Source organism: Ctenocephalides felis, unplaced genomic scaffold (assembly GCF_003426905.1).
Source record: "Ctenocephalides felis isolate EL2017-DRISC unplaced genomic scaffold, ASM342690v1 CF-g0.4_SCAFFOLD_00845, whole genome shotgun sequence".
NCBI lineage: Eukaryota > Metazoa > Arthropoda > Insecta > Siphonaptera > Pulicidae > Ctenocephalides > Ctenocephalides felis.
Genome location: NW_020536999.1, coordinates 31,264,832 through 31,287,922, shown reverse-complemented (window position 1 = coordinate 31,287,922; position 23,091 = coordinate 31,264,832). Strand labels below are relative to the sequence as shown.

General features: G+C 26.9%; 1 protein-coding gene across 1 annotated transcript in view; it reads left to right on the top strand.

The window, feature by feature from the left end:
• Positions 1-856: 856 nt before the first annotated feature.
• The window catches only part of LOC113363360, a gene marked incomplete at its 3' end in the record, with an annotated part of 68,649 nt that continues 46,414 nt past the window's right edge, over positions 857-23,091 (top strand). Inside the window, 1 exon segment of the mRNA XM_026605853.1 lies at positions 857-1,157.

The following is a 23,091-nucleotide window of genomic DNA, read 5'->3' as shown; positions in this document are numbered from 1 at the left end:
TCCGAATCAGAGGTCCTGGGTTCGATCCCGCCTCAAGGAGCCTGATGTCAAGCAATTGGAAATATAGATAATATGCTCCCAAGTGTAAATAGCCCTCGTCCGACATTGCTGCATAAATAAAAATACTCGCCCTATTACAGAAATTGTAATATGGCGAAAACATAAAATTCTCCTTTGGGATGTTAATAATGAAATACCATTAACAGCAAGCAAGTGAAAGAGGGCCTACGAGGGTTTACTCGTGTGTAAGTGTTTAGAGTGACTGGATCTGAATCAGAGGTCCCGGGTTCGATCCCGCTTCGAGGAAAAATACTCGCTCTATTACAGAAATTGTAATAATAAAATTTATCACACCGTGATGAGACATCTGGTCTTGACTGAAAAGTTACTAGCGACAACGTGAATTTCTCATTCGGGATATTAATAATGAAATATTATTAATTGCAAGCAAGTGAAAGAAGTAATTAAAACAGTATTTATTGATCATGGAAAATTGTAAATGGTAAAATATATATTAAATTTATAATTAGCATTAATATAAATAATAATATAATTAGCACTGTTTTCATAGACAGTGTTAATTATAGTAACAGTTATAGTCAATTAATAATTAATGCAAATGTTCCGTTACATCTTTAATACTCATTGTCAATCGAAAATCGATAAACACCATAACCAAATACAAAACATGTTCAATTTCCATCAATTTTCTATCTAATTGCAACAATTTTCTACCTATTGCCTCCACTTGCACAAATTCTCTCGCTGGCATTTATTTGGTCGACGTTTCGGGCCTCCGAGCCCGCGCCACATCAGTCCGGCGTCAGTTGTTCGCCAGCGCTCGGACATGTCACACGTGTTTGCGTGACTCAAGAACAAAGTGAAAAACACGTGTTTTTGTACACTTTTTATTTACATACAATAAACTTTTTTTTTACTATTTTATTTAAAGGACTTGATACTTTTAAGTCTGAGTTTGACGTGTGCAATTTGATGATTTAATCTTGTTTAAAAAAAACAGTTCCTAACGGTGCTTCGTATGTTGTTTCAAAAACCTGCTGATGGTGACAAAGTTGAACTGATTGTTCGATGTGATTTGTTTAGAGACAATTGTGTTTTAATTGTGGTTATATAAAAGACATATTTAGTGATGACTGGTAAGATGATTGAAATTTTTGTGTAACACGTTAATTGCCACGATAGTAATAGAAAAATTTTCACATGGGCCATTAGTAACTTTATTAGATAATTTTAATTTAAATTATATCAAGGTAGCTTAAAGTACCAAAGAAAAAAATGCAGAAATTCCTGGAAAAATACTATTTTTATGCCACACATATATGACTGGCATTAGCCCTATATTAAAACTTTTTCTTATTCTATCAAAATAGGTTTGTCAGACATATATATCTGACATGGCTCATGTACAACTTCTGAGCGTCAGACTTATATGGCTGACAGGGCAATCAACGGTTTAATGCAATAATTGTATAACTTGCATGTTATGTAAATCACTATTTAAAAAAATATGAATGAACACTTTCCAAGCGTTAATCTAAAATAATTTACAATTATTTTCTTCAATTAATAGGATTATTATATTATGTTATTGTTCATTCAAAACAAAATGATTGAGGAATCAATTGAGAAAATATTTATAAAATGCATTGATCATCAAATATTATTAACTTCCCGTAGGGTAAGTTAAAGAAATCGCAAAAAGATGAAAATTTTTATATATCTTTACGTTTCAGAGGTTTCTGAACATTTTGGCATACCTTAGAAAAAATCGATGTATGTGTGTTTGTGTGTATGTGTGTGTGTGCGCGCGGATACAAATTTTCGTCGACGATTTTGGGAACACCGATCAACCGATTTGAATAATTTAAAAAAAAACATTCGATTCGTATTGATAAAGAGACGTGCTGATTAGTTTTTGGCGAAGGCAGGTTTAGCCGTTCAGAAGATACGGAACAAAAAGTGCCATAAACGGAATCTCAGTTTTTAAGAGAACGGAGCGTCCGATTTTAACAATTCAGAAATCATTTTGCTTGTATTGACAAGGTGAAGAACTAATTAAATTTTTGGGAAGGCAGGTTCAGCGGTTATGGACTCTCAATAAAATTAAGTTAAAGAAATGTCATTTGGTGGTCAAAAATGTTTATTGGACATATTTACATCAAATTATCAGATATTTTATAGAGATTTTAATAATGTGTACACATTTTGTGTAAATTTTTTTGGGTTTCATACCAAGATTTTTAATTACGGTACGAGAATTTCCAGCACGATGCCATGCACCCCACTAGTCTTTATTTCAATGAATTATTTTTTGGGTTCCGTACCAAGATTTTTAATTACGGTACGAGAAGTTCCAGCACGATGCCATGCACCCCACTAGTCTTCATTTCAATGAATTATTTAAACTCAAGATTAGTTTTTTTAGCAACCTATGTTATTTTCTTTAAATAAATCTATATATCTATTATATATATTTTGAGCTTTATTCTAAAAATTTTATTCATAAATTAAACAAAAAAACAACATGAAGAATTTTGTTGAAATATGAGAGAAGGATTATTCTTATCTTTGACTATAGTAATGGCTAGTAATGACCTAGGGCAGGTCCGTGAAGCTTAAACTTCAACTTGATTCAGGAAAGAATAGTATAGAAGATATCCCAAGTGGAAAACTAATTTTTGTATTACTGCATGATATCATATTGTCCATCATAAATCGTGCGCCTTGGAACATCTAAAGTGCGAAATTTCTTACCTTATTCTTCCCTGCATCGAGTTGGAGTTTAACCTAGCTCACGGATCTGCCCTAGGGTAGTACTATCCATATTTATTATCATTTACTATATTTAATAAATTATTATCCTATTAATTGATTATTATCCTTCTACTTACATATAATATATGATCATATAACATGCTAAAATAAGTTATTTCAATAACATGTTTTGCCTTATGAAGTAAATAACATGTTTGTGGCGAAAGCGTTGTTGATCTCATTAGTAAATTACCTCTGCATGGGGTAAATGATGATAATCATAGAGATCAGGGAGGATATTCATTAATTATGTATTGAATTTCTTATTATCCTCGTAATCTTGTTATATCATTATTTTTTATTGTATAAAAATACACAAAACTCAAGGACCTTCGAAATTACACCTACCTTAGGTATACTACTCGTATATAGAATTGTTTCTACTATCAATTTATTGGGTTTAACATGAAAAAAGAAAGTTGAAAATTTGCACTGTTCTTCCAATAAAACTTCTAATTTGCCACATATTAGTCATTTAGTAATTGGGATAATAATCTAAATGGAAAGGCTTTTAAAAGGTTTTCCTTTAGAAAATCTTATATTAATGCATAAAAAAATTAAAAATCATAATATATAAATATAATAAATAATATCAAACTTCGCAAAAATCAAACTTAAATCTAAGTGTAAAGGAGGCAATAGTAAAATTCAGTTAAAAAGTCCAGTTATCTGAAATATATACTGAAAATGAAAAATTTTATTGGATATTCAAAGAATGGAATGCACTAACAAAATACCATCTTAGCTATTTTGCTTGTGTCAATATTTTTTATACTATTTACAATAAAATATTTAAATTACTTCATCAATAGAATAAAAATATAATATATAATAAATATAAATATAATATAATAGGTAATGCATAAAGAGTATTTTTTATTATTTTTTACATCGTTAATTCTTCTATTCAAAAATATTAATCTTTATCGAATTTTGTTAGTAATTAATATTCATTGGGCTTCTAGAATTTAGAGTTTAAAAAATATTTTTAAAGAGTACTAATATTCTGATAAATTAGATTTTAAGAAAATATGAACTCCACATTTTACACATCCAATAAATTTTCTGCAAATACCATTGAATTACTATAATGAATACGACGTAAAGATTCTGAAGAATCAATAGATAATTAACCCTTTCCATTCGCGAATTCCGAAATTTATATGAACTTTGACGCCGGAGTGGCGGCATCTGAGTGGAAAGGGTTGAAATATTGAAAAATATTCAAGGCTCTTATAAACATATGTGCAGTAGGATAATTAAAACATTGGAAAATTTACACGGATCTTTTGAACCTAGGCGCAGTAGTGTAATCTAATCACCGAGGTCTATAGTTTTAATCTAAAAATAAGTTTATCGATTAGTTGGTTGATTGCTTGATAATTTTTTAGTCCTCTTGTAAGGGTGTGGTTGCTCATTATTTATAAAAATGGTATTCTAAATTGTAGTGGACTGTAACACTGAATTGTATTATAATTTGCATATGTTTTGTTTCAGTTTGTAAGTTTTTCTTTCACTTTTCATACTTGATTACTACACAATTACCAAACGTTATAACTTGCAACATTCGATCATGACTTAATAGGTATTTAAATGGTAATTTCTGTTCCTATTTTTAATCATATTATAGCGAACTTAGCGAGTATTTTAATATGTAAACTAGTGTGTTGTTGTGGTTTACTACGTCCATTTTAATTTTAATTTGAATTCGAATTGCGCATATTGTGATGATGTTCAACATAAACTGTCTGACGCTGGTTGTTCGAGAACAACACGTTCTACCTGTTGACCATCGATATCAGAACCGATGAGTCACGCACGCTTTCGAACGGGCTCCGCTAAAGGTATTTTAAATATTTTCTGTTTTGTTTGATATCGATTCCAAACACGTGATTTATATATATATATATATATATATATATATACAAGGTGTCCCAGAATTCAACGTCAAACTGAAACGGGGTGATAGTATTGATCATAACTGTCTTGGAAAAAAATTGATTTTTTTTATCTTATGTTATTCGGAAATTGTGAGCTTTTAAGTGCAATCTAAAGCTTTGGTGAAATTGTGATAGTATTTCAGTTATTGTGGTTAATTTTTATTACTTTTGTTCATTTTAACTGTGGAACCGTAACCGTGAATAAAATTACTAGGATCACAGTCAAACATAATTAAACAAGTGCCCTAAGTTTTCAAGAATTAAGACTTTTTGTTGAACTATGACCTTCAAATTTTTAAAATCGGTCGACTTTCAGAAGTACTCATTTCAACTGATTGTGACTAAAATGTATTATTCTTAGGTTTTTATTTTTCTTATTCGCAATATTTTATTATGAAGCTATCAAGGATTTTATCTTTATATTACACCCTGATTAAATGCGCCAACTTTTGATGAAACTTGGCAACATACTTTAGAAATATTTTTTTAAACAAGGGCTTCTCCAAGTCGACCAATTTCGACAACATAGAAGTATTGGTTTAACAAAAAGTCATAATTCTTGGAAACTTGTGGCAATTGTGTCATTATTTTTCACTGTGGTTCTAGAAATTCTGTTTACAGCTACGGTTCCAAAGTTTCTTTAAATGAATAAATGTAATAATTATTGACCACAATAACCGAAAAATAGACACAATTTCGCCAAAGCTCTTGGTTGTCTTTTTTCTCAGCATAGATACATAGTATCATTCCGGTTTGGTTTGACGTTGAGTTCTAGGACACCCTGTATATACAATATTTAATCAATGAATTTTTCAATATTCTTATTTCTCCAAATTAATAACATTGTATTGAAGAAATAAAAAAAAGTATTTACAAGCCAATGAGTAACCAAAGGTTTTTGGAGTCTCACCACCCGAGGGCATTCGAATTTTCTAGAATGTACTAGTATTCTTTTCTTTAATGCCATATTATTGATACTTGAGAAAAGGGTATATTAGTTTCCATGCTTGAAATGCCAACCAATGCTCATGAAAGTGGAATTGAAATAAATATAAATGTATAATAAAACATGAAAATATTCACCACCCAGCCACCCCCACCAAAAAAATATATAATTTATAATTTAATTATGAAACTTATTTTTGTAGTTCAATGATGTATTTCAGGATACTTCAAAAGCTTTTCAAGCTAAGGATAACATAATTCATTTAAAATTTGGCTTTATTCGATTTTGATAAATGACTGTCGACGTTTCGGAACTAGGTACGTTCCATATTCAGGGCATCTGTTAAGAAATATGATCTTGATAAGATTTGAGCAAACAATATGTTTAAGAAAAGCAAAAGATGATGGATTCATGTTTGTTGACGAATCCTGAACACAGGTAAACAAATAAATAAGGAAATGTTTTTTTAAAAAAAAAAAAATTATTACTTTTTGGATTCTTTGTTCGAAGCTCTACAATATATATATATATATATATATATATATATATATATATATATATATATATATATATATAAGGTTGCATGTAAAACTATCTGCATATATGCACTTATTTCAAATTACGAATCAAATGACTATGATGACCTGTCGAACTATGAACGGTGAAACACATAGGTGATCACACGTCAAATTAATTTTGATGTATCGTGCACAATTTTGCTCTACATATATGTAAAATCACATATAATATACTGTTTAATTTATCGAATAAAACTTTCCAAAAACAATAATACATTTCCTAAAAGTTTTACAATTATTTTAATTTTTTAAATTCTTGAATTTACACTGAATTTTTATTTCGACGTTTTTATAAAGTTTTCAGAAAACATATTATTGAGAAGACCTCCCTATAAATAATTATTTTATATTTAACTCATATGAAGTAAAATATAATACCCTCTCAGTTTATATTTATAGATGCTTCTTCGCAAATTGCAAGTTGCATTTTCTAATAAAATATTTGAATAAATCATGAGTTCAGAAATAATTCGCTGATAAATGTCAGCGTGATATGAAATCGATATCATAACATCAAATATTTCTAGTAAGCAATAAATAAGTCAATGCAGAAGTGACAAATAAATGTACGTAGCATGTACGTATTTGATAACACTATCAATTTTGTAGTCGTCATTATTTTATCTAGAGCAATTTAGTATACAAATTTTCCACCTTTGAAATATTTTGTATACAAAACAAATTTTCACAATTGGAAAATATAGATTTAACTGATAATTATAATAATGATAATAATAATTAATTTCGCGTTTAAGAGATATAATAACTCATTTATGATTTTATTTTTCTGAGCTTTGTAGTGATATCTATTTTCACTTGCAAATATATATTGTAATATGTTTTTAAGTGAAAATATATCATCAGCATCATAAAACATCTAATAAAGAAATAAATTAAATATGAATGGAACAAACATTGATTGCTTTTTAAACATGCCACGTTATGTAGAAATATTATTACACCCACTCATAAGACTTAAGTCCTGATTATTGTTAAAAATATCTTGGTGTTGAACTCTACTTATTGAGATTGATTCTGTAAAAGCTATAAAACAACTTCCATATTTTCAACTAATTATAAGTAAACTGTTGTATTAGTATATAGAATTTAGACAATTGAATTTTTTAACTCTACATTCTGATCGAGAATTTCATTCATCAAAATACTTTGAACAATATTTATTTTCGTTAACATTGAACATTTATATTTTTGTTTAGATTTTGACCAAACGGTAAACTAATTAAATAAAATATTGAACTGTGATCTTGAACCGTAGGCCGTGTAAAAATAGTCCGTCGGAGTTCATTGTCCATTTTACCTTCGCCGAAAGCCTTCACCCACCTCTTCTCGTTAATCATGGGTCTATATAATATATTCATGAGTTTCCATAATTCGTTAAAACTGAGAATTATTTCTAATACTTTTATTGCCGTACAATAGAAATTATTCATGGATATTCGTTTGGTAGAGGTTAACCTTGTTCAATAGCCTTCCAAAGGTAATAATGATGAGGGTATTATGTGTAATATCCATGTAGTAAAACATATAAGGGTAAGTTCTTGAAAACGTTTGATAAAGTTGATATTAGATTAAATTAAGGTTGCATTGTGCACAAAATTGTAAAATTTTACAATACAAAAGCAATCTTAACTTAAATTTTCAATAAAACTTACCTTTTTCCTTTTAGGCTTTATGGTTAAATTTGCTTTTGTTCGCTTTAGTTGATCATCTTTCTCTTATTTCTCAACCTGAAAAAAAAAGATATGGAATTGGATGAAGCATAGACTGAAATTATTAAAAATTAATCTAAATGAGAAAGATCATAAATTAATAAAACTCGACATTATGAAAAGATCAGAAGAAAAAACAATATCATAATATGGCTATTATCTGGTGTTCTAAATAATATATATATATATATATATATATATATATATATATATATATATATATAATGGAATTGAAGAATTAACATTAATCGAAAGGAATTTAAGAGAGAAGCAGAAAGACTATATAATAAGAAATGAAAATAAGAATAATTCATTTACCTACAAAATTTTGTAAATTATAATGTAGATTTTTGAGAAATAAAGTATAATTATATAAAAAAAACCTCTTTGTGGTTTTAAAAATATATTTTCTAATAATAAAACTGTTCGCCTGAGTGAAAAATGAAAATTCCTCTTCGAATACTCATTTTCCAGTCTACGACCTTTGACCGCGATTGAGATATCAGATCATAAGTTATGTTGAGATTTTAATTTGTATCGATCCGTTAGAAATGAACTGGCGAAATAAAATTTTCTGAGAAATTATCACTATAACAGTATATTTTAATATACCTACTCTACTACTACATGTAGTAGAGTATAATCATAAACTCATAACTGCTAGTTTAGTCATAGATTGAATTTTTTTCTGAGATTGTTTGTTATATTTTTGTAACATTTAAATTGAAATTAAAAAATTGAAAATAAAATTTGCAGTAAACTTGTTCATATTCTCTACAATATATAGAACTACAAATTTGATGAATTGATAATATTTTATGAACGTTTATACAATCTAAATAAAAATTTCAGTAAATTAGTACAGTATCATATAATTTTCAGTTTTTCTAGCAACGCAGTATGGTATAAAATTGTTATTTAATATAAAATGGATCTCAATTGTTTTGAGCACATTAATTTTTAGATAGATGAGATATTTTTTTCAAAACTAAATGATTTATTACGTGTTTGACAATAAGCAAGAGTAACTCGGTAGTTTTTACATAGTTTTAATAATTAAATATTTTTAAATTAATTTAATAACCATCAAATAGACATTGAATATAAAATCTATAATTTTACTCTGTATGCATGAATTTGATTGATATGAAACAAATATTTTGAAATTATGTTTAAATTAATCTAAAACATTTGTATAACTAGAATAAATTCTCGAAACCAACAGGAACATTAAAAAAGTATTAGCAAAAATTGTTTTTGCATGATATACAAACTGGAGCAAAAAGTAGAGTATTCAGGATAAATTTTGTATGTTTTAATATATGAACTTTAATATTGATCTTTAGATTTAAACTGTTTTCTATATTTAAATTAATCTACAGGTTATTATTATAATTATAATAACTTAACAATAATGATCATTAATCCGTGTCTTCTATTTACATAATAGAATGTAAATTGTAATAGAGTATATTCTTCAGCTAAGACTTATTATCCAGATTTCTATATTTTTTTAGATTGGAATATTTGCAATCTCAACATTCCTTCTTCCCTTAAAATCTCTTCTTATGAAAATTTATATAGATATAAATTTTGTCAATCTTCTTGAACGTGTCTAATTTGTCGAAAGGAATTCAATAATTAAATAGAAAACTAGAAACAAGGATACAGTTTTATATTTTTATATTTTTTTGTTGATTAAACTGATTCAATAAATTACTTTTAACACTTTTTTATCAAGTCAACATACGTTTTTCCTTATTGGAACGAACAATTACAAGTCTTAATTCTTTGTTCAAACATCGTCCAGACGACAAGGATAGTTCTTACAGTTGTGTACATGACCTACTAAATGCATTGTACGATGTTTTAAAACACTTTTTATGGTTCCTTTAAGTGTTTCGTCATTTATTCAAATTAGTCAAGATTGAAGATTATTTTTATTTTCTTTGTTTCTGTACGAGTAGATTAAAATGAGTTATCGTCAAGATCGTATAACGGTTGTTGGTAAATCTTATGTGGTATGAAATATGTATGATGATGATTCTGAATAGATTGTCGTGTTTATTGGATAATATTACTAAGTTGTTTATTGAATTAAACAAAATTTAATCTGCGCTGCTCTCCATCCGGATCAACTCGAACAAATTAAACTTAAACTATTACTATGATACTCAACGGCGAGTTGATATTAGATTAGTACTTTACTGAACATGAATTATAATCCTGTGGTTCCCAAATAGTTGTGTGCAAACTATACTGGTTCTGCATTGAATTCCTTTATTATACCAACAGATGGCCAGCAAGTCAAAAAAATATCATGAGTGTCTTAACGTCTGAACCGCATATTCCAAATCCGACTGAAAAAAATTCTATATAAATTTACCATATTCTTTTTTAATTTTGTTTGTTACAAAATATGTTTTGGGTTTTTGGGTTTCCAAGGTTTTTTGCAAACTTAATATTTTTGGCTTATTAAAATAAGCAGTTTTGCGAATTTGAAGAAGATTTCAATGGCTAGCTAGTTTGCATCACTATCTATGATTTAATGTTTTGAGCCAATATTTATTTATGGTTTAGGTTATTTATTGAAAAATATAATATTATTTAAAAATCAATTTTATTGCATTTACAGAAGCGTATCACTGAAAGAATTATGAACCGTTTACTCTATAATTATATTAACAATAGAAATGCAATGTACTTCAAACAATACTATCTTACTTAACTAAGACTTATTATTCCTTTTTTTCTAATTTTATTACTTTTGAATATTTGCAATCTGCTATTTATTCAATTTATTTAATACATCATTAGCATTTTTAATAACCTAATTTTTATTCTAAAATAATCTTTTTTAAAATTGTCTATTTTCTTGCGAATCGAATATGCATCTTATCTCATCAATTTTGTTTTAACAAAATAGATCTTGTTACCTGGGAAGTATATACATATAATTCTAAAACGTATGATTTTAATCAAGACATGCACTTAAATTTTTAATTATATAGTAATTAACTCATAACAACCACGGATGTTAATATACCTAACAGTACTTTAGCAATTAGCGCAAAACTCATTTTAAACGATTACGTCGGTTTAGAAGTTAAAATCTGTAGCAAGTTTTAATAGTAAAATGTTTGCGTTTTGAATTAAATGTAAATTAGAACTGTACAAAAATAGAAGATTTGCATGTTAAACGTCTGGTTTTTGTAACCAAAGAGATTTGTTATGTAAAAATATGTTTAGACTAAAAAACTAATATTGAAATGTTTGTTCGACGAAAAACTTTTTCGTAATCTGAAGCCGGTTGATGTAATTTGTTTTATTTACACTGATGTATCTATAACTATTAGACGTTCGGTCAAATTGAAATTTAATTTTTGAACTAATCTTACTAATAATATTTAATTTTTTAAGTTTGTACACGTGTTAATATTAAGTAATTGCTAACTACTACGTATCTTTTTAAATAATCAGTATTATATTTTAATTTTCTTGAACAAAGATTAAATTAACTTCTTGTTACAAAACACAATTTTAATATTAATGAACAGCCTTATAAAGCAAAATTTATAAACGTACGAAATGATTTGTATAATAATGGATTGATTATGTAATATAAAATACTTGAAGGACTTATTAAATTAGTTAATTGGCTTATTTGTTAAATAGAGTCATTTGAAATTAATACCATAGATCTTCATACTTTTGCTACGTGTTCAAAAACTAATTATGCGAAAAATATTACTAGTAGTTTATAGATACCACTTAGTAAATATACATTTTATTATTATTAGTATTTAATTACTAATTATGTTTCTTTGAATATAACTGCAAAATTTAATGGGCAATTTATGAAATAAATTATACAATTTAAACAACTATGAATTCCGTTAAAATTACAAATTTAAACATCGTAATCTTTATATATAATAAACGATTGCTAAACTGAATTTATATCGATAGTAGAAAATAGTTTCAAACTACTTGCGCTTATATAAATGCTTATATAAATGATATTAATTTAAATTTTTAAAGCTAAAATAAGCTACTTCATAGTAATTAAATAAATACTATTGATTTTTTTACATGCTTCAATTTAATATTTATTATTTGAAAAAACTGTTATTAATGACTGATAATTTAATACGACTTAGAATATTAAAAGAAATATTATATAAATGGGCATTTATATAATGAATTACGCAATTAAATATCTTCGTGAATTTCGTTAATTATACGTTTATAGGCATAGCATAACTCTTATATTAAAATATTTCAAGTCTAAATTTTTGTATAATATTTTAAAATTTTTTGCTTAGTTTGTAAAATCTGAATCAGAATCAGAATATCATTGGGTTGTTCACAAATTTCTATCCGCAAATATATTGTTTAACATATGCAATATGAAATAGATAAGATTATAATATATACGATAGATTTATTTTGTAAACAAAAAAGAAAATCTGCTTGAAAATTTCTAAGAAAAGTACAAAGTAAATAAAGTAAATCAAAATCAATCAATGAAAAATAATTAGTAGTTACAATAGTTAATGTAAAATTTATAAAATGGATATTTATAAATTTATGTCTTAATTAACTGAAAATTACCTTCTACATATGACAATTTACAGTTTTTCCAAAAACAATTATGAAAAAATTAATACTTTATATCACATCCTTTAATATTAGATAAAAATTCTAATTACAATTCATCTTCGCCGAACTATTAAATCTCAATTTCGGGGAAAACTAATTAGTAGCATCTTATGACACAGATATCGAGTTTGTTCACATGTGTATTTAATTTTGTGTGTGTTTGCAAAGTAACATGTGCAAAGAAATATCTTATGAAAGAAACAGCAGCAACCGGAGGAACGTGATGGAATGAAAAACGACCAAACCGACGACACGCGCTATTTACCTGCGGACTCTTGGGCAAGGAGGATCGGACACGCACGTTCGCGCCCGAAACGGATTTCTTTTCTCCTATCCCTGATTCAGAATTGACGAAACGAATTTGCAACATATTATGAGGAGAAAAATTATAGTTTTTTTATTATTTAATACACGAATTTAAATAACACTAAGTTTTCCGATCAGTGGCGAAACTATACCATCTGGGGCCCGTAGCAATTATTTTTATAGGGTCCTATCAGTAAAAATCATAACGCTGTACAACACAGTGTAATTTCAATAATAATAGTTCATAAAAGTACCAAATACACAGAGATTTTTCTATTTCGGAAGGAAAACTGAGAAATATGACAGATTCATATATGTCTTTTTTATATATGGTAGAGCAGGGCTTAAAGCTCTGCGCGTAATAAAATCTACTAGCTTATATCTCGAAAACAAGTAATGTTGAAAAAAAAATTAGAAACAATATTTGAAACGAGAAGGAAAATGAGGTATAACCACCAGCTAAATAATTAGCCTATATTCAAGACTTATAGAGTGCATAGTAAAGCTGAGCTTAAAATTTTGCGGGTAAAAAGGTCCACAAGTGTCATTTCAAGAGCAAGTAAAGTTGCGAATTTTTTAACAGCAATATTTGAAAGGTGAGAGCAAAAGATGTATAACCAGCCATTGATTCACATTGATTCTTAAGACGTTGTTATCAGGATATTAATTATAATGTTTTAAAATTCATAACGAAAGTATTTTTTTCGTTGTTAGTTTTTTGGTTGTGACCACTGTTGTTTAGTTTACGAGACCCTAATATAATTTTTGAGTATACGTTTTATAATTGTTTTATAAGATGTATTGTTTATGTTAGATTCAACAGTTATTTTTATATAACCTCTGTAAAAGCCTACACGTGGGTGGGGTTAAAAGGACCAATCTTTACCCTGGCTAAGATGTAAATAATAAAAATAGAAAATAAAATAGTGAATTAAGTTAAAAAAAGCAATTTTATAAGAGATGAACTAAATAAAGAGTTTTTTTAATTCTGCTAATGAAAACTTCTGACAAATTACCAGATCAAAGTTATATACAGTGTTATCTTTGTAAAAAATATACTCATAAAATTTATATTTTGCATTGGTTGAATAATGTAACTATTATTTCGTAAAATTCCTTTAAAATTAAAATTAAGGCATGAACAAATTTTTGAAAAACATCAGAGAAAAATACATTTGTACAATGGTGACTTAACTAGGAGTTTTAACGTATAGAGACAGATAGTTGCTTGTTCGATATGTGTTATTTGTTGTATAATTGGTTTGGATTTCACAATATAATTGCTCAAAGTCAAATTGGATTTTTGTGCCCAGCATTACCCTATCTTAACGATTTCTAGAGCTTTTTTGATAGCTTGCTTTATATAGTTATAAATCCCATAACTGTTAACAAATTAAGATTTTTTCAAAATAGTATTTTCCGATTTTTAATAATTAAATAAAGTGGTGAACAAATGTAATTCATATATAATTGTAACTAGTAATAATAAACATAATGTAATATATAATAATTTAAAACTTAAAATTTCTATTTTAAATATTTTCTAAAACAATGAATTCTTACACGTTTTTTCATTTTTGTAATACATCGTATGTTATTAATTTTTTTCTAAGATACACGAAAATGTGATGAAATCGTAGAATTTTTTTCTAGCAAAGACGTCTATATGTATCTATAATACAACTATATATAATGAGATTTTTTCAAAGCTTGTCACAATCTTAGGTGCCATGTACGTCGTTGCGGAAATTGTATGTCATTTTCTGTAATTTTTCAGATGATTTGTGTGAAACTGGATGTTGAATCGGTTTTTTTGTATATTTCTGCACATACATGAGTACATATTTATATAAATTACATAGTTCTTTCGTTTTAAACAATTTTCGAGATTTATTTTTTAGATTGCAAATGGTAATCGAACTATGATTGTATATAATTTATTTAAATTATGTAAAACAAGATTCAACTGGAAAAATTTAATAGAGCTTTTTCAATTCATAACATATTAGCTTATATTATTATCCTAAATTATTTTCTGTTGTTTTTGAGTGTTTAATTATTTATCTACGATTATACTATTTTCTAGCTGAGCTTTACCGTCTGAGAATAGACTTTTATTATTATGACTGAACTATGCAATGTGTCATATTTTTCTAAATAAATTCACCACAATCTTCTCTCTTCTATATTGATTATGGTTTCTCCTATTATCCAATTAATAAAATTTCGACGTTCATTGAGACGTGCCAGGTCTGTGGCACGTACCTATTCTGAATATAAAAAAGATCAGTTTCAAAATAAAAAAATAGTAAAACACGTCTAAGCTCATCTTGCTATATAATTAGTGAACGTGATCGTGCGACGAGAAATTATAAATTAATATTTTGTTTACAAAAAACATGTTTTTTAAACAAGAAATGTGGGGGTACGTGCAAGCATGATAATCTGATGGATAGAAAGTGGTGATAATTATTATTTTTCAGCAAGAGCTTATGATTTATACTTTTGTTGTGTAATTTATTTTCACGATTTCATTTTATTATTCCTACTATAAATACAAACTATGAAATAAATATAGAAAATAGTAGTATTTTACTTTATAATTCAGGAGATTAATTTATTGAAAATGCGTGATATAAATTAACGAATAGAAAGTCATCAATAAAGAATCTTGTTGTACCATTTATTGCTGCTGTGATTTAATGATGGCTTTTATATAAACATCAAAATTGTATTAGTGGGAAGTCCCCAAGTGGCGGACACCCAAGGTTATTTAAAAATAAATCAAAAATATTTTACGAAATGTTTATTAAATTATAATTTTTGTTAGATAACAAAGTTAGAAATCAAACTAAATTAACAAAACCGCAATCTTTGCTAAAAAATAATTGATACTAACAATCAAACTTTGCTATCAAAAATATGATTTTAAACAGTGGCACCTAGTACCGGACATGTCAAAATAATCTGCATTGCAAAGTCACTCATTTTTCACTCATTTATCAGCTTTAAATGAAGACATGCAGGAGTAGATACAAAATATACAGTAGAGTACATTTACAGAATTTCGGAATTTGATCTTGTGGGATCAGAGTTATTAGGCTTGATGATGAATCAGAAATGATCATGAAATTCATATTTTAGTAAACAATCAGTTTTTTTGTATTATTCATTAGTGAGGAGTTTATTAATAAGTTAACATACAATCAAAATTTTATTTAATACAATTTTTCTCGAACGATTTAACGATTAATAACGAGTAGTATCTATTAAGAAATCAAATTATTTTACCATTTCCGCTGTTGTGAATTCCTGATTATAAATATAAATATGAAAACTTCTAAATGTACATATTTATTCATTCATTTGGTTACAAAATTTGCAGATTCAAGTATTTCATCAATATTTAAAAAACGTGTAAATGATTCATTAATCTCAAAATCCGCTAGGAAAACAAAATTCTAATAACTCTTTAATAATGTATATCAATCCACATAGAAATTAGAAATATGTCATATTTCTTGATAGTGACGAAAGCATGTCGATACATATTTATTTGAGAATTCGTAGATGTGTGTGCAGTTTAATTATACTAGAAATTCCTACAAAAGAATTTCGGTGAACACTATCTGAAAGCATAACAAAATATGTGTTTGTACTTCGGTTGTTTAGATTTGGTAGAGTTGATAAAGCGTAGAAGAATTCGAAGAACTCTTCTAATCTTTAAAATATCATTTCTTGTTAAAAAATTAAACAGGATGCGAGAGACCATGCCAACGATTTATAAACTAAAGAAAATTAAACAAAATAGTTTGTAAATAAAGTTGAAATCTCTACCAAATATAGGTTTTCGAATTCCATCACTTGTTGATTATAGAGAAATTATTGATGGGTGGTTAATTCTGAATGTTTTTATAAATATTTCATTTTATCAAATTCTGGAAAGCTTTTATACAAATTCTGGAAAAGTGCCAACGACAAAAAAACAATTTGTTTGCAGACATAATTGCATTAATATATTAATATATAGTCTAATTCTTTGTTTTTTAAATTAATACATATAGTTACAAATTCTGTAATTCATCATGTATCTGATGTAGAACAACAAAATAATCCTTATTACAATCAGAATTATTTCAAAACATTTGATTAATCCGACATTCTACGTTGTTCAAGAGTTTTGTTTATTTAAGCTTGTCGATTATAAATGGCAAATGTTTATTATATAGTATTGGCTAAATAAAATCCTAGTGTAGAAGAATTTATAAACTATGATTAATACGTTGCTTATACAGTGCAATAATTAGTAATCAAAACCAAAACTTTGATTAGAATGTTTCTGCGTATCAAAAAAATAGAGTTCTGAGAGAAAACCAAGGTCATCATGTTAAGATTAAATTATGTTTAATAAGAATAGAAATAAAATAAATATTAGCTGCTAAATGTAATATAGATGTAGATAATTTTCTCTTGGATTTATGTTATGCTTCTTCAAATTTTCTAAGATTTGTCAGAAAATCTATCACATACAAAATGTATCTGTAAATTGCCTCAGGGTAAAATGCTACTTGCATTTAATTATTGTTCTTCAAACTTCTCAAAACTATTTGACATGAAATATGCAATGACCAAAAATCCAAATCTAAATAACTATGTTTGCAAGTTAATTACGTATATTATGTTCAAATTTTTTTCCTTGGTTAAATAATTTGTTAAAGGTTTAGTGTTATTTTGTTGTTCTTTCCAATATATGAAACCGGTAGAGACCCGGAAGTAATTCGGAACCAGTGAGTTGATACATACAAGTGGATAAACGATATAAAAGTTAATTGAGCATACATTTGTGTTTGAAGTACTGACAGATGTAACTATGTCTATTCTTCTATGAAAACGTTTGCAATCAAACTGTTGGTTATGTAATATTCTGGTTTTGCACTTGTTTTAAAAAAATTTCACCGAACAAGTGTGATTTTACGCTTAGATTACCATAAAGAGTAAAAGTGGAAGTTATGCATGTACTACATAAAAATAGTTGAAATCATTATCGAATTATCAAAGTAAATAATTTAAATATCAAATTATTAAACTAACGTCAGCTAGAATAAAACCTAAAATGGATTCGTAAAATTTAACATTTAATGGTACCCTCAAGAACAAAAACTTTAAGTTATTTGTAAACCTTAAACTTTCTTAGTATGTTTTCTATAAGATATAATCAGTTACCGCATCATTTTCGGTATGTTTTAATTACTATAAAAATTGTGAATGCAAATATTATCAAATATTTATTAATTTCATAATTTTATAAAATAGTAAACTTAGACATAAAAAATAGCATTAGCCTAATAAGACAGTTATAATAATAATTCAAAATAATATTTTTTTTAAAATCAGCTTCATTTAAAATATATAATATATGTGTGAATTTAAATATCTGTAATAGTATGACAATATTAAAAGAATAATTTATTATAATTTAAAATTATTAATAGTATTTACAATGCTTTTTGGCAATATAATAATTTCAAGTATCTGCACAGTATTTCAATAGTGTGCTCACGGGCATTAAACGAAAGAAATTATAATGAAATTTTGTAATTTCTTACTTGATTTTATCAAGCTTATTGTTTTAAAATCTTGAATGTTTTAAATATGAGTGTATTTATCATTAACCAACTTACTTTGACGTTAATAGAAAATGGCTAAATATATAACGTTACTAATATAAACTCAATAAAGAAACAAAAATTGTCATTTTTAAACTAATTTTAAAAATTATATCAATTACAATTGTTAGAACTTTATATATTTCTTTTACACTTACATTGCATTTGAAGATTTTAAGATTTCCACCGAATTTTTTTTTGCTCAATCAACCAAGGACAAATATTTTTGTATAATATTAACTCTGATAGATACTTATGACTAGGTATATTTAAAATTTTAGTATCTTTTTTGTCCTTTCTGATTTTTTGAAAAATATTAATGACATTTATATACATGATGTATAAGTTTTTTTGTGATTAGTATTTTATTAAGCTTTTTACTCGTTTTATAGAATTACTGAATTGTTTTATTAGATTTATTGAATTTTAAATCATTTAGATAAAACCATGAAATTAACAAAGCCCAGTGTAATAATAATGTTTTATCAATTATCATTATGAGTCTTCTCCTATTAGTCAAAACATTATTTTTGTCATCAAATTGATAAGAGCAAAAAAATGATCAGACACGCATATGTCTCTGGAATTTCCTTTATGCTAATTTGATGTTATTCATCTCTTGGTATTATCGAGAAACACTATTGTATAATAAGAATCGTTTATTGCATAAGATTAAAAATGATTATTGTTATTTTATACCGACGAACTGCTTTCTACACTACACGTAAGAATCTCGATTATCTCATATCATCAGTAGAATTATATTTTAATAATTTTGTTATATATACATTGGAAGATCAAACAGAAAACCAGTTACCCCAGTATGAAATCAAAATGCTTAGCATAAAAACTTTATCGTAGGAATAATATTTTATTTTATTATATCTGTTTTGTTTTCAATATAACTGCAGTAATTATTTCATGATTTTATCTGTTTAGTACGCAAAATTTGACTAAAATTGTGTTAATTTTTTTAAAGCCATTAAATATAAAATAATCTCTTACAGAGAAATTGATATGAAAGCATTTTAATATACAAAATATCTAAATAAACATATTTCTCGGAATATGAAGCATCTGATAAAAATTACTCATGGTATGAGTAATAATTTACAAATGAGCACAGTCCGATTAAGAACATGAAATGAAATATAAGATTATAAAAATACTTACGACTATATAATTTGACAATAAATATAGTCTAACTTTGCAATATAATATGATTGTAATGCACTACATCAATGTATCAAATATCTCTCAAAATGTTGGTGGCATGTATTGAGTATGTTTGCAAATATTGTATGGGAAAATGAATTGATATCTTAAATAAACACCGTTTATTTTTTATGTAATTATCATCTGTTTGATGATTGATATGTTTGCATGTTAAATAATTTTTGTTTTATCACAATGGCAAAATTGTTAATCTTATAAAAAATTACAAGATATCACATAATCATGTAATCGAGTTTATTATCAAAGATTTACTTGTTTGAAGTATGTGATACAGTTTTATATGCTGCGTTTTATTAGGCTGCTAATGATAATAATATTATAAAATTTGTAATATAATGAAACATTAATTTACGGTAAATTGATTGAAGTAAATTTTCAATTAATTCGTTAATTTGGCATACAGAAAATTTTGGTGAATTCAAAATTAAACATATATATTCAGTAATATATAAATTCTTGATAAATAAAAATTGCCAAATTCAAAATATCACAGACAAGAAGTTTTGTTACAACAGCTCATAGAACTCTTAAGATCTTAGAGCAGCTCAAAAAATAAGAAAGCAAAGAAGAGTTTAAATTATTTTATTTTATGACTAATAATGCATTTTTTCTGAATATACATCACTAATTATTATTAGTAAATTTATTGAATATGCAGCTAATTTATTAATAAAAAATGTTGATAGATCTTGATAATTTGATCGAAATTATCGATTGATTGACTTATACTTCTTTATTTCTATGGATTTTTTTGGAACAAATACAGATTCATATTCAAGGATTTGAGAATGTAACGATAAGGATTCTCAGGGATGAACAAAACAACTGATTTATATAAAAAATGTCCTGCATTTTGAATAGTTAATAATAAATTACCTTGTGTCAGTGTAACAACAACAACGAGATGAATCATTCCGTTCTCTTTGTTTGCAAATGCTTGATTATGCTCGAACGGGCATCAAATAATTATAGTTTGTGTACATACAAATACATTCATAATGTTTTTTATCCACGAAATCGGTTTAGTAATCGCTGATGCTTTTTTATAACGTATTAATTAGCATTTGTAATCGAATTTCAAGGCTAGAATTTGATTTATTCTATACAACCGCGAGTGATGCACTTGGTAAAGGACTGAGATCCGTTAATAATCATTTTATAGTTTTTAATATTATAAATAATTTTAAATCAAATATAGTGATATGAATGTTCTTGGTTTTCAGGTCTGTGAATAAAGTAATTTTAAAAATCAATAGACTTTTATAATAAGCACAATAACTACAACTTTATATGAAAATTTTTAGCTGAAATGATGACTCATATCGAGTGACGAAAAATGATTAAATGTGTCGTATTGGCGAATTAATTGCTACAAATATGCTCCTACATCGAATACTTAAATGTTTATCTCTATTTCTGTTTTTCTCTCGGGTATAAATTGCATAAAATAATTTTTATGACATTTACCTACCGTAGGCTGAAAGTATTATGGTAGAGTTAAGGAGGTCAAGTGTGCAACTTAATTGCATGCTCTAAATTCTTAATGTTTCAGTAACACATACAGTATCCTTTCTAGTTACTTATTGTCCATGCCTAATTAGCGATGTTGTATTAAACTGGTTGGTTAGTGATGGCGATGAGCACACTTATACTTTCAAGCGTGACGTTAACGATTTTTCTCTTTTATCAATAAGTTTTCATTTTATTAGAAAGGATATTTATAGATTATTATAGATAAAGATATAATTAAAAGCGTTTTTCGAGAAAGTTAAACTGATGTAGATATGATGGAACTGATTTGAAAATTGTTTTGAGAAAAGTTACACTTATATAAGTGCCAGTTTTCAGGGATGGCAATTTTAATAGATAAATTATAAAACGGGAAAGCAAAATTGTGATATTTATCAAGTAATTTATATAAATCATATATTAATTGTATTTTTATAAAGGATTGTTAGCAAAAATTAGCTGATAGAAAAAATCTAATCATTAAAATTTGCTATGAAAACAAATTTTAGGTGAAACGAGTGGGAAAAACTAGAGATTCCAGAGATTTATGATCTATTAGTCGGAATTTAATAATACTACGAAACCTTCATTTTTATATTATATTGGCACTTGCAGTGACTACAATATGCTCCATGATCATTTATATGTAGCATGCTTTGCAGTAGGTAAACCTTCCATGTTATTTGTGGTAGGTGATTTTTTTTATATACTAGATACTCCATTCAGTTTCATATTACGCTGGCAATTGCAATGACTATAAACATGCTCCATGAACATTTATATGTGGTATGCTTAGCAGTGGGTAAACCATGCATGTTATTTGTGGTATGTGTCCATTTCATAATTATACATCATACTTCCCTATTTACAATAAGTTAGATATTTTTTTGTTATACTAAATATTTTCTAGAAATATTTCATATGGCTAAACGACGTTTGCTTGTATAATATATTATCTACTATATCACCTTGTAGCATGAGTATAGTGCTAAAAAATTCCCCGCAAATAACACTAATCTCGCAAACTATAATATCTGGTCGGTTGTCGGGAATTAAAGCCATAAGCACGTCCATTGTCAGCCAATAGTGGGTATGGCTTCTCCTTTCATCTGACTATGAATGTGACGTACCGATTTCTCAATAAACTACGGTCGTGTCTTTTAAAAGGCAACAGGTATGCTTTGCCATTCTGATCCATAGACTCATAGCCACAATCCACCGATTGCAATTCTACTTTTTCAGGGATTGGCAATCTTAATAAATGTAAAATAAAAAGAAAAATAGGATATTTATGAAGTAGTATAGATCCAAAGCTAGGGTGCAACGCTTAAAAAAAATTCTCACATTCTAAACAAACTCTATATTTATGATATAAACAAAATGTTTTATATTTTCAGAAGAGGCTGTTTTTTCGTCAATAACAATCAGAAACGTTTAATTGCATTCTGCAAGTTATTTTGATCTGCATCAATTAAATATAATTATAGATAGTAGTTATCCCAGAGGGTAATTACTATTAGATGCAATTTATGCATCAATTAGGTCTTCTTAAATCTGGTGTGAGAAGCAGCGTAGCTACGAGTAAATTGGGGTGATTTAATAATTTGTGATGATGATTAGTGAATCTTGTTTTTTATAAAGTCTTTAATAAGTGGCACATTCAGATCATCATGTAAAGTTTTA